This window comes from Vespa mandarinia, chromosome 20 (assembly GCF_050613455.1).
Source record: "Vespa mandarinia isolate Hongniang chromosome 20, ASM5061345v1, whole genome shotgun sequence".
NCBI classification, from domain to species: domain Eukaryota; kingdom Metazoa; phylum Arthropoda; class Insecta; order Hymenoptera; family Vespidae; genus Vespa; species Vespa mandarinia.
Window position 1 is genome coordinate 3,607,501 of NC_140829.1, and position 16,758 is coordinate 3,624,258.

A 16,758-nucleotide genomic window follows, 5' to 3' on the forward strand; every position below is an offset into this window, starting at 1 on the left:
TATATCTCTGTGATTATTTAAATGTATATGCGCGTCCGATCTAAGTGAACGGCGTTTATTTATAACTTCTACCCTTTTTTTACAATATTCAAAGAGGGAAAGAAGAAAAAAAGGAAACGAGGAAAGTGAGAGGGAGAGAGAGAGAGAGAGAGAGAGAGAGAGAGAGAGAGAGAGAGAGAGAGAGTGAGAGTGAGAGAAGAAGAGAGTAGAAAAAAATTTATTAGAAAAGGATCAATCGTATGCGATTCGAGCTTCCGACGATTTGTCCTATATGATATAATACGACGTATATATGCATACATATGTATAATAATGTATGTATGTATATTTATGATTTGGCTCGTACAAAAAGACTGCGTTTTTGTCTATTTAGGTTTCCGTGATTTTTAGGCGGAGCTATGTACGAGGATTTTATGAACGCGAGCGAGCGAGAACGAGCGAGCGAACGAATGAATGAGAAAGAGAGAGAGAGAGAGAGAGAGAGAGAGAGAGAGAGAGAGAGAGAGAGAGAGAGAGAGAGATAGAACGAGATAGAGAGAGATAGAGATAGAGAGAGAGAGAGAGAGAGAGAGAGAGAGAGAAAGAAAGAAAATCTAAAATGCATTTTTTTTTGCATCATCGACTCGGGCTACTACCATCATCGTTATTAGTATCTTTTTCTATTGTTATATGTACGAAGATAATAAATCGATGGATGTATGATCGTTTAATATGCGATCTTTAATGATAGAGGAGAAAAACAAATATATGTATATACATACACACACGTATATATATGTATATTGTATATATACATACATATATATAGAGAGAGAAAGATATATATACATATATATATATGTATATATATATATATATATATGAGATGGTGATTGTAAAAGTAATCTAAGTAATAAAATTAAAAAGAAAATAATTGATTTATTATATAATTAATTATAAGTATTACATAATAAAGTAATTCTTTTTTCCTTTTTTTTTTTTTGTAATTTAACTTTTCACTTAAACCACTTTTCTAATCACCTACTTATACATATACACACACACACACAAATATATATATATATATGTATATGTATATGTATATGTATGTAAATATATAAAGAAATGAACAAATGTAATAAAGAAGGATGAATGAAGGATGTATACATGTATGTACGTGTGCGTCTGTGGGGATGAAAATTTATCGCGTTGAATGTATGTATGTATGTATGTATTATTTAGATAAAAAGGAAAAAAAATAAAGAAAGAGAGAGAGAGAGAGTGAGAAAGTGAGAAAAAGAGAATTTGTGAGTTCTTAAATTTAAAAGATGTGCATTTCGTACGTATGCTTTTCTATGTACGACACGTACATAGTATCGTTTTAGTATAGATGTGAAAGTAAGAAAGAACGAGAGAGAGAGAGAAAAAGTGAGAGAGAGAGAGAGTGAGAAAAAGATTCTTTGTTGATAAATAAACGACGAAGGTAAAGGAATATCAATCTTCTTCATTGGACGAAAGGAGAAAAGATCGTGAGGGTGTCTTCGACACGATCCTTCGAAGAACGATCCTCTCTATCTTTTTTTCATCATGTCTTATAGCTCGGAGCAAAACAGGTAATCTCAAACACCCCTTTCCATTTGCCCCGGCTCCCCTCACTCTTTAACGCTTAACCAACTTTTAGAAAGTTGTGACGTGAAATCGTTGAAGGGGTGAAAAGATTATATGTATATATATATATATATATATATATATATATATATATATATGTATATATATATATATATACACACACACATGTACATATATATGAAACGAGCTAGAAGGCCAAAATGAAGAAGACTAAGACTAAAACGACGACAATGATGATATAATGATAATGATGATGATGATGATGATGATGATGATGATGATGATTATGATGATGATGACAATGTAAAAAATATGATTACGTGCGTATCGACTTCATCGCCCACCAAATTTTTCATAAATTCCTCTTACAATTAGCGTGATAAAGTTAATATATATATATATATATATATATATATATATATATATATACATATATATATATAATATATATATATAAAAGTATATATATAAAAAAAAAGGAAAAGAAAAAAGAAGAAAAACCGGAAAAAGAAAACCAATAAAAAAAGGGAAAAAAAAAAGAAAAGGACGATAAATTATTCTCTGTAGATATGGTAATAGAAGGGGTGTGTCCTTTTTTTTTGTAACACTTCGTTGCGTTAAATAAGTTCGTATTGAAATATTTCGCGAGAAGGGTTTGAGGGGATGAGCTGGGGTGGAAGGGGTGGGGGAAGTGAGAGTCGGTCATTTTTGGATTCGAGTTCGATCTAACTTATCTATGTATATATGTATATTGAGACACGAGCGAAGTAAAAATAGACGATATACACAGTCACGATGATACACGCGCGTTATTTTAGGGACACGTGTCTCTTCGTGTTCATCGATATTTGATGCTACGCAAAAATAGGTTCGATTTTCGATATTCCTCTTTCGAATTGATCTCGGCCAATCGAGTTTCATGTCCGATTGTTGATAGGTGTATTGTAGAAAAAAATTTTGTTGCTTTTTCTTTTCTTTTTTTTTTTTTTATTTTTTTTTTTCCCCTAAATTCGCCTGCTTGCACCCAATTATTTTTTTCCTACATTATTTCCTTGTAATCCTTTCTCTTTTATTTTTCTCTCAATTTTTTTCTCTTTCTTTCTTTCTTCCTTCTTTTTTCTTTTCTTTTCTTTTCTTTTCTTTTCTTTTCTTTTCTTTTCTTTTCTTTTCTCGTTTATTTCTACATTCTCCCGAAGGGATACGTGGTTGCTGTGCGCAAATCTTTTCTTTCTTTTCTTTCGTTTTTTTTTTTTTGTTTTCTTCTTTTCTTTCAGTTTGTAAAATAATGTTTCGATGCCGGCCACGTATCGAATAAAATGTACGTAGTATTTTTAATACGAGAAGATAGTAAAATTTGTCTATCTTTTTTTGTTTCCTTCTTTTTTTTTGTTCTTTCTTTCTCTATCTTTCTTTCTCTCTCTCTCTCTCTCTCTCTCTGTTTGCATCTCTGTCTCCGTTCTCGTTATTATTATACGTTTAAACTTTTCTTTCTCCTCTTCATTTATTTAAATCTCTTTTACGTTTATAAATAAAATACTTATCGTTTCGCAGATTCGATAGGATGTACTAGCATATGAACACGGACATAGCATACAGATAACGACTTTAAATCGATTTAACGAGAGGCCCTTTCAATACGTATCGCGTATAAATATATATAACCAGGCAAGGTTGTTCTATGTATGATTGTGCGTGTAACATTGTTAATAAATCGATGATGCTTATGAAAGCTTTTTTTCCCTACAGTTTTGTTCCAATCGTAATCGCGAATACAACCTCCTTACAAATCGAACGACTATCATTGAGGACTATTGGATTTCGATTTCTTTCTTTCTTTCTGTTTTTTTTTTTTTTTTTCTTTTCTTTTTCCTTAAGCGAAAACATCGATATCTCTTTTTATGTTCCCTTTCTTTCTTCCTTTCTTTTTTTTTTCTTTTTTTTTTTTTTAAAGATATTCCTACGCAACTGTAAACTGTAATTATTTATTCACTATTAAATAATACAAAGTCATTAATTATTTTAAGGACAATTATGTTATATTACGAGTGTAAATAAAAATATTTTCTTTAACTAATTAATTTTGCTTGAATCGACGAGTTAAAACGTATAATATATATTTCCGTGCAAACATCGCGTCGCTGTTTCGTAACATCACGATCCTAACATACATCCGCTTCTAAAGAGAAGATTTTTCTTTCGAGCCAATGTCGTTTTAGACTTGTTCCTTATTGCCGTTCGCGACCTACTTTAAATTTGTATACCACTCGCATGGTTCAATATTACTTAAAGTGGAATAGGTAATATAAATAAAAAAATAACAAAAAAAGAAAAAAAAAAAGAAAGAAAAGAAAAAAGAACGGATCGCTCATAAGATATCCCTTTAAAAATTGAGTTTTCTGATTAACGAGAATTAAAATACAATCATTTCAATATCTAATGATCGGATTTTCTATCGTCAATGGATATGAATAATGGCGTCTATTAAAGTCGTCAGGAAGTTCTTTCATGCAACACGATTCGAGGACAGTTTAGAGACTGACTGTTAGTTGTTATACGGCGCGTATTGTTACATTATAAGTGGTATAATTAAGGAAAGAAAAAGCAGGAAATCGCTATTAATTATCTGGTCGACTTTCGATCTTAGAAATGTATATGTATTTACGTGGTAAAGACTCGTTAAAGTTAAAGGAATAAGAAGAAGAAGAAGAGAGAGAGAGAGAGAGAGAGAGGAAGGGAAAGAGTTAATCGTAGAGCCATTATTAGCACGCCTCTTGACGTTTAATGTCTTCGGCATGGAACAGGGTTCAAAGTAACAACAAGGATTTAAAGTTCGATATTATCGAGACAATGACTCGACGATAAATTTATGTACTAAAATTACTACCTTTTGGGTTCTTGACTTTCAGTTTTTACCTAGTCATACACATAGAAGACTTTGTGCTACTGGTAAGATCGATAAGACGGATATTATTATGAGTTATGGTCTCTAAAGGCTTTACGAAGAAGTAAAGGTTCAACGCTTCTACGCTAAGATTAGATATACAAGGTGCATACGTTCTAACATACTTACAATACATATATACATACATACGTGTCACCTCATTCGATGTCAAATGATATTATTCGTAATTTTTTACAACATCTCGTTGATATGTCACCTTTATTGATTTATGTATTATGCATAATTTATTATTATTATTATTATTATTATTATTATTATTATTATTATTATTATTATTATTATTGTTGAAGGAAAATAAACACGTTTCGAATAAACACAAATTGTATCTTTTCAGAATCGCATCTATTTAAAATCTTTTAAGATATTTATGCCATGTCTTTTTATAACGTCCGCTAAAAACTGAGTTCTTATAATTCTTCTTTTTCTTTTTTCTTTCTTTTCTCTTTTAGACAGATCTTAGAATTATGCAAGAAATCGTGACTCTAAATATAATATAATCAAATTCGTTCGCGAAGAATATATAAGCATATGCCAATGGATAGCATTATTCATTTTTTTACGACATACGTGTCGTTACGTTGTTGATTCCTTAAAAAAAAAAAAGAAAAAAAATAAGATAATGAATTTTTACATAAGTAAAAAATAATAAAAAATATACTTTCGCATTCATTTTATTTAAATGATCATTTCTCTTTTTACCGTTGATTGATAGTAAGTGACTCGTTAATAAAGATAGGACAACCTGTTGAATGACGAAGCCATCTACTCTGTATAACGAATAACTTTCGAATATTCAATATTTGAGTAATTACAAATGACAGTCATTATGCAGGGGAATATTATTTAAGAGATAGAAGAAGAAGGAAACATTAAAGGCAGATAATAAATAAAACGTGTCAAATTGTTCAATGGCATATAAATAATATAAACTTCATCGAAAAGTATTTATATAAAGAAATATTGAAATTTTGTTAACTCTTCATAGATATCCAAGATTACATATTCGTTTTGATTAACGTTTATCTTTTCTCTTTCTCTCTCTCCCTCTCTCTTTCTTTTTTATTTCTTGCTTTTTCTTTTAAACTTTCTTTTCTTTTTCTTTCTTCTTTCTTTTCTTTTTTTTTTTTTTTCATTTTGCATTACCAAAACTCATTTGAATTGTTGGAGGGGGTTATTCGCGCGCGGTGGAATTTGACACGCATGCGCCAAAAAGACGTGTTTTAATTGGCTCGGAGCTGTGAATGCGCGCGCAGTTCGAGTCACGTTTCGATGGAGCACCCGCGAGTTCAGTAGCCGCCGTGCGGCCGCGTGCATTCGTCGAGATTTTCGGTTAGTTCGTATCTTCTCTTAGTAAACGCGCATTTTGACAGAATAGTTTCCTATACACATATACATAGGCAGACACCTATATATATATATATATATATATATATATATATATGTATATATTTCTTTTCCACATCTCTATTATACATTTATCACTATTCATTTACTTTCTTGTATCCACGATATATTTTCTCATCTCCATTTTTATTTTTCTTTCATATTATTTTGGTAATGTATATATGTATGTATATATATATATGTGCGTAGCATAAAGTTACGTGAAAAATATATTCGTAGTGTCATAGACACAAAGAGACCGCGAAAACAAGTGACAATCGCCTTATATTACTCTTATTCAAAGAGAGCTAAGAATGTGTTGTCCGTGGCTTTGTTAAAACTTTTCAAAAGTCGTAAATTTTCCTTTTATTTTCTTTACTTTTCTTTTTTTTCTTTTTTCTTTTTCCCTTTTTCCGTCGTGCGCGTTGCAGTGTTAAATAGAAAAAGAATAAGAAAAAGGAAGGAAGAGGAAGAAGAGGAAGATTGAAAAGAAAAGGGACAAAGACTAGTGCATGAGAAAAGTTAAGAAACGTATAGCCGATTCTTGGCGTAGTTACAACGACGGAAGTCGTCATATCGAACGTGTTCGTACGTGTCTTCTTTCATGAAGAAGAATTTTCAACAAGATCTTCAACGTCTTTACAAACATCGTCAGCATCCGAGTGTTGAGTAAGTTTCCAATAATATTATTTTCTTACAATACGTCCTTTTCTCCATTTGTTAATGTTCCAAAGCAACGTACATTATTTATTTATAGGTTATACGTATGTAGGATCGGTTTATAATTTTTTTTCTTTTCTTGTTCCTTTTTTTTTTCTCCCTTTTTTCCTTTTTTATTTCTTTTTTTCTTTTTCCTTCTTTTTTTTTCGGTATTTCGAAGAAAATAAATAATTTCGTCGCGTAAATGAATTTCTACGAATTTCGAAGGTCGTCGAAAGAACGAGGATTTTTTTTTTTTTTGTTCGATTGAAAATATATTTTCCCGTATATACATATACATATGTATTTGTATATATAGATTTGTACAAACGTACTGCGTTTAATCCTTAAATACGCATGAACGGATGGGATAAGATTTATTTTTTCGAAAAGTCATATGGAACTATTCGATCATTTTGAAATAACTTCGTGGATATAATCGAAGTATTCTCGTTTGAAAATATTAATTTTATTCAATTTACGATGTATTGCGTATAAAATTTTAAGTGTCCGTGGAGAGTGAGGTTAAGTATCATAATAATTTAACGTCGTTACATCGTCTCTCTCTCTCTTTCTCTCTCTCTCTCTCTCTCTCTCTCTCTCTCTCTCTCTTTCTCTCTCTCTCTCTCGCTTTATAAACGAATTTATTTCAAACGAGCATCAAAATCGTTGTTAGATTATTTATCAATTATAAGAAAATATTAAATGTTATAGATGATACATATACGACAGAAATAATTATTTCATGTCAAAACTCGTGTGTTTTCAATATAACATATTAAACGAAACGAGATATTCCCTTATCATTGGTTTCTCTCTATTAGTCGTAGAGACTTGTGACACATTTAAATAATAATAATTACGAGGCTAATCGTGAGATGAATCGTAAACATCGTATTGACGTACATAAATGCTTATTCTTTAATAGAAAATATTTTTCAATAATGCGTTAAACTTCGTGACTTCGTAAGTTCCATTGTTTCCATTGTTTTATTTATTTATTTTTCTCATTTATTATTCAGTAAACGTTATTTTCATTAAATTATATGTTCAATCGCATTTCTATTAGATATATTTTTACTTTGTTCTTTTTTCTTTTCTTCCTTTTTCTTTTTCTTTTTTTTTCTTTTCTTTCTTTCTTTCCTTGTTTTTTCTTCTTTTTTTTTTTTTCACCGCCATAATCTGTACGAAATCTGTACGAAAGCGGGAAATATGAAATATTCCATTAGATATGATCGAATTAATACGATAATGTTCTCCACGGACGATATTCTAATGGACGTTTGATCGAGTACAAATGCAAAATTTAAATATAAATATTTATAGTCTTTAATCAACGTTAAAAGTTATTCGTTTGCAATTTTTCAATTGACATTTTCCATTCGTAGAATCGATAATTTTGTTTTTTCCTTTTCTCCTTTTTTTTTTTTTTTCTTCTCTTTCTACGTATCATTCAATTATATTGGATCGTCTAAAAGCATTAATAGTTTTGTTCAGAAATTTAATACATAATTCAGTTCTTGTCCACCATTATCTTTTCTATCGTTTATGAGATTAAGTAATGCCATTGGAACGTTTTTACGATAACGATATTGAGTGCTTTTTAAATTTCACTTCGCGGATCATAGGTATTCTACGTACTACATATATCAATAAAGCTTTTGTCATTTTAAACGATCGTTTTTTACATTTTTTTTTAATATATATATGTATATACATATATATGAAATAATAGAGATATTTCGATATGTATTTTTCTCTTCTTTTTTTTCCCGTTTTTTTCGAGAGAGACAAAGAGAGAGAAAGAGAGAGAGAGAGAGAGAGAGAGAGAGAGAGAGAGAGAGAGAGAGAGCGAGCGAGCGAGCGACAGAATTCTTCATATTTAACATATGCAGATATATAAAAACTGGTTGAGTTAAAATTAAATTGAAAGTCCATCGTAGATGTTTACGGGTTTTTATCGTTGAACAGAGAAAAATAGAATAGATTTTATTTATTATAGAAATAGAATGTAGAACTCGGAATTATTAAAAAGCCGATGTGAATATTTTATCGTAACAAATTGTATTTCGTTTGGATCGATAATTATTAATGTTGGAATTTTTTTCTTTTTAAATAAATGGGATGAGCCACAATTTTTCAAGATTAAATTTTAAAAATCAATTATTACTTATTCTCTTTTTCTTTTTTGTCAAATATTTTAGATCATAAATTTTTGCTTTTAGAATGCGAAATCAATGACCTTAGGAATTTTATTTTGATAATGTGAAAAAAGGATGAAGGAACAAAAAAATTTAATCTTTGAAAAGTCTTACAAAAAAAAAAAATTATACGATTTAAGATTACACGGTTTGTTTGTTTCTTTGTTTCTTTCTTCTGTTTTCTTTTTTTTTTTTTTTTCGTTTTTTTTTTCTGAAAGATCAATTTACCGTTCGTTAATGGAGTGATGAAAGAGGGTGGAGAGGCTGAGGGAATTAAACGCAATTAATTTTATTAAAGCCTTCATTAAAAAGTTCTGATTTAGATAGATCCAATAAAAGTTCAATTCTACAATATCTTATTCGAAAGTATTTTAATATAATTAACGATAAACAATGTATTTTAATTTTCTTTAATCCTTTATTTAAGGAGAATAAATTCGTATTTAAAGTCGTGAAAATTGTATTCCGATTGGCGCCAATAAATTTCGTCGATCGCGTTATTCTCGGTTTCATGTAATCGATGATATTTTTGATGATACATAGTGATCGAATTGTTCTCTTATAGCTAATAATAGTTTTGCTGTTCATCGAGGAAAATACGTACAGTTACGTTCCTTTTTAACAAGAGCATAGAGAAGTAGCTACCATATTTTTCATTAAAAAAGAAAAAAGAAGAAAAAAAAAAGCAGAGAAAAAAAGAGAATACTCTCAAACATTTATTGACTTCCTACGGAAAAAGAGAGAGAGAGAGAGAGAGAGAGAGAGAGAGAGAGAGAGAGAAAGAGAGAGAGAGAGAGAGAGAGAAAGAGAGAGGGAGGAAGAGAGAACCATTTTAACTTGGATCGTTTCTACGAAACAATTTACGATGCAGTTTGCTCTGTTTCTAACTATAGAGTTATCTTAAATCGACAAATTCGTCCAATGATCGATCGTTCGTACGGGAAGAATAATCTAACGGTGCGACTTGTCGTCGATTAGAAATCATCGTTTTAAATATTTCTGATCGTACGATGAGAAGTAGGTGGATATGTAATACGAAAAAGAAAAAAAAACTGTAACGTTCGAATTCTATTCTTTTCTTTTGCTTTTTTTTTTTTTTCTTTTTTTTTTTGTCATATATTGATCGAAAAACATTGACGATATTATAGAATTAAATAATTTAATAGAACAAGACAATGTTGGAAATCGAAATCGTCCAAAAATGAAATCTTTAAAATCTCATTGTTATTATGAAAATATTAATAAGATTTTATTAATGAAAAACAAAAAGAAAGAAGGAAAGAAAGAAAGAAAAAGAAAAAAGAAAAAGAAAAAAAAAAAAAGAAAATATTCATTCCTCCTGATCATTATACGGTTTTACGTAATGATTAAAATTTAATTAATAGATTTACATTAGTTCCGAGTAAATTCATTTCTTTTATATATTCGAACCTTGTAATATTTACACGAATATGTAAATATACGAAGGTATATAGTTTGCATGCGATAAATAAAGGTGGTAGAAAGAGTATAAAAGTTTAAAAGATATATGTGGGAGATTGTTGATGCGTAAAATTTCATTAGTGTTGAATCGTGTGAAAACCTGTTACGAGTAATAATCTTGTCTCCTCGTTTTATCAAATATTTTAACAATCGTCGTCGCGCCTTTAATTATAATAATCCACGACGAAAATCCATTTCTTTAATATGGAACGAGAATTCTTCGCGTTCTATTTGTTCAACTTGTCATATTGAAAATGACGATGGCTATAAAGATGGATATGGAAAGAAAAGAAAAGAAAAGAAAAAAAAAAGAAGAAGAAGAAGAAAAAAAGAAAAAGAAAAAGAAAAAAAAACAATCTTGAATCTCTCTTTGTTGTTTTTAACGATATTCTCACGAGATTATAGAAATATTCTCATTCTCACGAAGATTTAAGATATGTGCGCTCTCGCAAATTGAAAAAGCAGAGTTCGTTCGTAAAACGTCTTCTTAAATTTAAAATTCTCGCGATAACTATTCCCAGACAATTTTCTTTCTCTCGATTCTCTTCTTTTTTACATTCTCTATTTTAAAACGTTTTCTACGCTGTTTTTTTCCTCTCATTTTCTTTTTTCTTTTTTTTTTTTTTTTTTTTTTTTATCGAAATAACACATAGAACATTATGAGAGATTTATAATTATTTAATCTAAATTCATGGATACATATATATATATATATATATATATATATATATATATATACCTATCATTTTCTTCGATTGAGCTTCGTGATGATCATCCTTTGATATCGTTACGTACGTACACGCGTATTTAATTTCGTATATCGAAGTTTCCATTCTTTCTCGCTTCAATGAATTATTTAATTATTATCAATGTTATATTTACATTTATATGTATCGTCTGTGTGCACAGACGAACGAAGATCAAAAAGCCACGAGTGATTTAAAAATTTTTTTTTAATTTTTTTATATTTTTTTTTTATTTTTTTTTTTTTTTTTTTTTCGATTCATTGATACAGTCATCGCGTTTCAAACTAGAAACGTGCAAGCGTTTACGCGCGAGCAAATTTTACAAGACTTTGGAAATCATAGGCGGAGTTCAAAGTAATCGTTGTCGTGTGTTGCTTTTTCATCACACGCAAAAGCGAGAAAACGGCGATCCGGGAAATGTAAAATGATCAAAAGCGATCGTTATTGACGGTTTAATAAAGAAGAGAAACGAACGCGTACTATGCCAAGAAAATGTCACTTTACGAGTATAATGATACCATTTGTATTTGTACAAATATATTAAAAAAAAATTATTTACATATATATATATATATATATATATATAATATTATTATTTACATATATACGTTTTTATTAGACAATAAAATTTGTCGAAATAGAATTTATTTTTTTTCTCTCTCTCTTTCTTTCTTTCTTTCTTTATTTTTTTCTTTCGAGCGGGGTTTCCCTCTTTACGATTTAAAAAGACTACATCTGTGTTTGCATAGCACTCGTTTGATCGAGCTTTTGTATTGAGATTATTTACCACATATATACATACATGTATACATATGTATATATATATATGTATACATATGTATATATATATGTATACATATGTATGTATGTATGTATGTATGTATGTACGTATGTATGTATGTATGTATGTATGTATGTATGTATGTATGTATGTATGTATGTATGTAGGCCAACAGGTAAACTGAATATAAGATATATTTGGGTGTTCGTTTTAAATATAAAAAAATAGAAAATAGAAAATAGAAAAGATGTTATTATGATAATCGTGCGGACGTTATAATGGCGTCGTGAAATAATGGGATTTCATATTTTAAGGATAAATATATTTCCTTGAATTCATTTGAAAAAAAAAAAAGAGAAAAAAGGATAGTTGAGCGAGACTTTGGTAAAGATTTTAGGAAATGATTATTCGTGCCATTTAATCTGAACATTCAGAGATTACGGATAGATTATATACATATACATACATACATACATACATACATATTTTCTCGTCTGTTTTTCTGACTTTTCTTTTTTCCTCACGAGACTTTACCGATCGATGCTTCCAATTATAATGAAAGCTTGAATTTGTACGATTGAACTCGATAGCATTATTTATATAGGACAAATATTTTTCAAAAGATTTTCACGAAAAAAATTATTATATATTTAAAATCTTTTATCTCTTTTGTTATTTTCGTCTTTCATATATTTTTAGATTTTTTATTAGATATCCTCATTTTTTTCTCTCTCTCTCCACCCTCCCCCCCCATTCTCTTTCTCTATCTATCTATCTATCTATCTATCTATCTATCTATATATCCATCTCTCTCTTTGACACGTAGATGAAAATTTGTCTTTGAAGTTTAATCAAAGTAGACGAAGACGAGATATAGATAAATTCATTGACCTTAATTTAAATAAGCCAGCATAGTTTAAAGATCTTAGATAAGTTTCGATACTTTCGATCCTTTCGAACTTGATGATCGATGAAATAGCAAAATAAAACAGAGATGATCTCATTTGGATCGATCTTGTGACCGTAAGTGATGGTACATCGTATATATATATATGTATATATATATATATGTATGTGTACGATGAAATTTTCGATAGGGTGGGTCGGTCTTTCAGTCGGTACGATTTAATCTTTGAGTCTTTGCTCGTGTTAAATTAGATAGGTTTGGCATACAGGCCGGGTATATTAGAGCACAGCGTGTTCTCTCGTTTATCGGGGTTAATGGCATGCGAATTAGGCACGCGAATAATCAACCAAATGTTTCCTTAATGGTTTTAATCAGTATGATTGAAATCGTATCCGATCGAATTTAACGATTATGTTTTATCGACAGTTTCTTTTTCTTTTCTTCTCTTTTTTTCTTCATCTTCTTTTTCTTTTTCTTTTTATCCCTTCTTGTAATTAGAAAAAATTCGAGAAAGCATTACGCCGCGAAACGACGTAGGTAGATCGTCGTTGTCTTTTTTTTTTTTTTTTTTTTTTTTTTTTTTTTAATAGATATAACGATCGAGCTTATTTGAAAAAAAAAAAGTTTCTCCTCTATGAGCCCCTGCGATGTTCATTTTGTATTATTTTGATTCATTTCCTTATTACTTTCGTTTTCTTTTTCTTTTCTTTTCCCTTTTGTTTGCTTTCTTTCTTTCCTTTTTTTTTCCCCTTTTCTTATAATACGATAAAAAAAAATTTCATGAAGTAGACAGAGTGATAAACGACGACGTAGTATTTTGATCTCGTATTCAAAAGTCGACAAGAAGCTTACATATCGACATAGTAAGACGTGATTGTCAACGAAGCGGAAAGCTTACTACTACTACTACCTCTTATCGATGGTGTAACGATTTCGAAACGAGTAAAAGTTTTCCTCTTGGGAACATTTTCGAAGGATGTACCATCTATCTATATCACATATACAACGTACTTATACAAGTACGTACTTTCCTATCACCTTTTCTTCCACCTTGAATTTTCCATTCTCTTTCTCTTTGTCTCTCTCTCTTCCTCTCTTTCTCTCTCTCTCTCTCTCTCTCTCTCTCTCTCTCTCTCTCTCTCTCTCTCTCTCTCTCTCTCTCTCTCTCTCTCTCTCTCTCTCTCTCTATCTCTCTTTCTCTCTCTCTCTCTCGTTGTCTTCATTGATGTTCCTTTGAAAATTTTGCGTAATCTTAACGCCTGTTAATTTTAATCGAATAAATCGAAATTATCCTTCAAATTGTTTTAATTTTCATTTCAATTAATTACTAGACTTAAAACAAAATGAAATTCTAACGAAGACGTAGTTGAATTTACTTTTATTCATTTTCCCGTGAGGATCATTAACGGCGTTAATTAATTTATCAGCTTGATAAATCGAGCCGACAGTCTTAAATTTAATTATAGTAGGGAAAACCTAAGTGAAGGACCGAAAGGGAGTTTTATTATCACATCGGTGTGTGTCTGGATGTATGTGTGTGTGTGTATGTATATATATATTTGTGATATTTTCTTATACAACCCTTTTCTACCTTCAACCCTTTCCCCCGTTGGATGATACTCATTGCGTTGTGGTAAAGTGAATGTGAAGAAAATCAATTGAGAGCTGTCATTCGTATTACTACTACTACTGTTCATTCCTTGACTTCTTTCCTTTTTTCCTTTTCTCTCTCTCTCTCTCTCTCTCTCTCTCTCTCTCTCTCACTCTCTCTTTATCTTTCTCTTTCTCTTTTGTTTTTTTTAGTCGTAGAAAAATAAATATTCATCAAGGTACGAGATAGTAGTATCATTAAGTCTCTTAAATACACTGAACTTATCAAGAATTCGAAATCAAACGGTACACTTAAATACTCTTCCGTAGGTTTTTACCAATTTCTCGAAACTTTACCGAAATCTTATTGGAAAGTTTTCGTCCTTAACTTTCTACTTACTTTCTCTGGAAAATTCGTACCGCATCGTGTCCTATACACCTACTCCATCCTCCTCCCCCACTTTTTCCTTCCTTCCTTCCTTCCTTTTTTCCTGCGTCTTTCGATCGCCTAGAAACTTTGATATACTCCTCTAGATATCCTTAAGGAGGAGAAAAAAGGAAGGAGGAGGAAGAAAGAGAGAGAGAGAGAAAAAAAAAAGCAAGAAGAAGAAAAAGAAAAAGATGATAAAGTTTCCAACTCGTCGATTAATGTTAATACCCTTTTATCTTATGCTACCGTGATAAGTTACCATCGATTGTTAAATTATTTCGACTAAATTTTATTATTCTTCTCTCTCTCTCTCTCTCTTTTTTTTCTTTAACCTTGTGCATTTTTCGTTCATATTTTTCGACTTTCTTTTTCTTTCTTCTTCTTTGCTTTGTTCAAAATTCCTTCATTCGTACATTAGTAGTTTTTTTTTTTTTTTATCATTGAAGCTTATATTTGTTAATATATTTTTGTTATCTCTGAAGAGATAATGAGATTCATTTTTTTTTAGATATGCATTGATACAGGATGCATATTTAAGTCTTGAATTAAAATGCGATATTAATTCATCTGTAGGACGAGATTAGTCTATCTTTCTTTCTCTCTTTCTCTCTCTCTTTTTTCCCCTCTCTTATATTATTATTATTATTATTATTATTATTATTATTATTATTATTATTATTATTATTATTATTATTATTATTATTATTATTATTATTATTATTATTATTATTATTATTATTATTATTATTATTATTTTTGTTTTTGTTTTCATCTTGTCAATTCGATCGAAGAAACGTCTCTATAGAATGTCATAAGTTTTTTATTGGAAAAATACGAAGGTGGAATTAAAACATTTCTCTCTTATAAAAAGTAAAAGAAAGAGAAAAAGAAAAAAAAGGAAGAAGTTCTTTTTTTCTTTTCCTCTTTCTTTTACTCCCTATAGAAAAGAAAAAAATGAATCGTGATTTATGATTTCTCTTCGTATTATAAATTTCCTTTCGGTTCAGATATTGGGGTTCACTATCGCTTTTTTTTTTTTACTTGTTGATTAATAAATAGTTATCGACGATATTTCATATATACGTATACATGTATATATATATATATATATATATATATATATATATATATATATACATTCTATAATATATATATATACACGAAGAATTAAATAAATGTTTGATTTATTTATATGCAAAACATCGTTTAACATTTATCTTTAATTTGTATAGGAATCGTATATTTAAATTTTATAAATAAATTCATTTTCTAAATTTGATATTTGCAAAATGATATTTTTAATTAATTAATTGAATCGTAAATTGTACCATCGAAAAAGTAATATTACAAAATGTGCTAGTATCGATTATAATAAATATTTTCAATTTATTTACGTAGAAAACGTATGGTATCTCTTTATTTTTTTATTTTCTTTTTTTCTGTATCTTTCTTTCTTTCTTTCTTTCTTTTTCTCCTTTTTTCTTCTCATTCTTAGAACGTTTAGAATTCTATGAAAGAGAATGATTTTGTGTCGCGTGCCGGCGGCTTTAAAAATAATAAATAAATGGATAACTGAGTATCTACGTTTACTTGTTGTTAGGTTTCATTGGCTCAAAGTTTAACACGATCCTAACGAGGAAACTCATGGAAATGACTTTAATAAACTTTCTCTCCGTTTTCTCTTTCCATCCTTGGATCTTGAAAATACAAAATGTGATACCTTTCGCAACGTTTGTAAGATGGAAAAGTACGATATATACCGAGTATTCGAGATATATTTATTTCTCAACGAGTCTTCTCTTTGGTGTCGTTGTCGTCGTCGTCGTCGTCGTCGTCATCCTCGTCGTTGTCGTTGTCGTTGTCGTTGTCGTTGGAAAAGGCTTTTCTTACTTGAAAAACTGTAGAAAACGTAACGTTGTTGGTTACTACCTTGTTTGTTCTATATTTTTATTTCTTTTATATACGTAGT

General features: G+C 29.7%; 1 protein-coding gene across 1 annotated transcript in view; it reads left to right on the forward strand.

Annotated features, from left to right (window-relative positions):
- LOC118448295 (uncharacterized) overlaps nt 1-830 on the forward strand; it is a 5,896-nt gene extending 5,066 nt beyond the window's left edge. Inside the window, exon 1 of the mRNA XM_035881361.2 lies at nt 1-830. This exon is cut by the window's left edge and continues 5,066 nt beyond it. The gene's annotated coding sequence lies outside the window, so the exon portion shown is untranslated.
- The last annotated feature ends 15,928 nt before the right edge of the window (nt 831-16,758 follow it).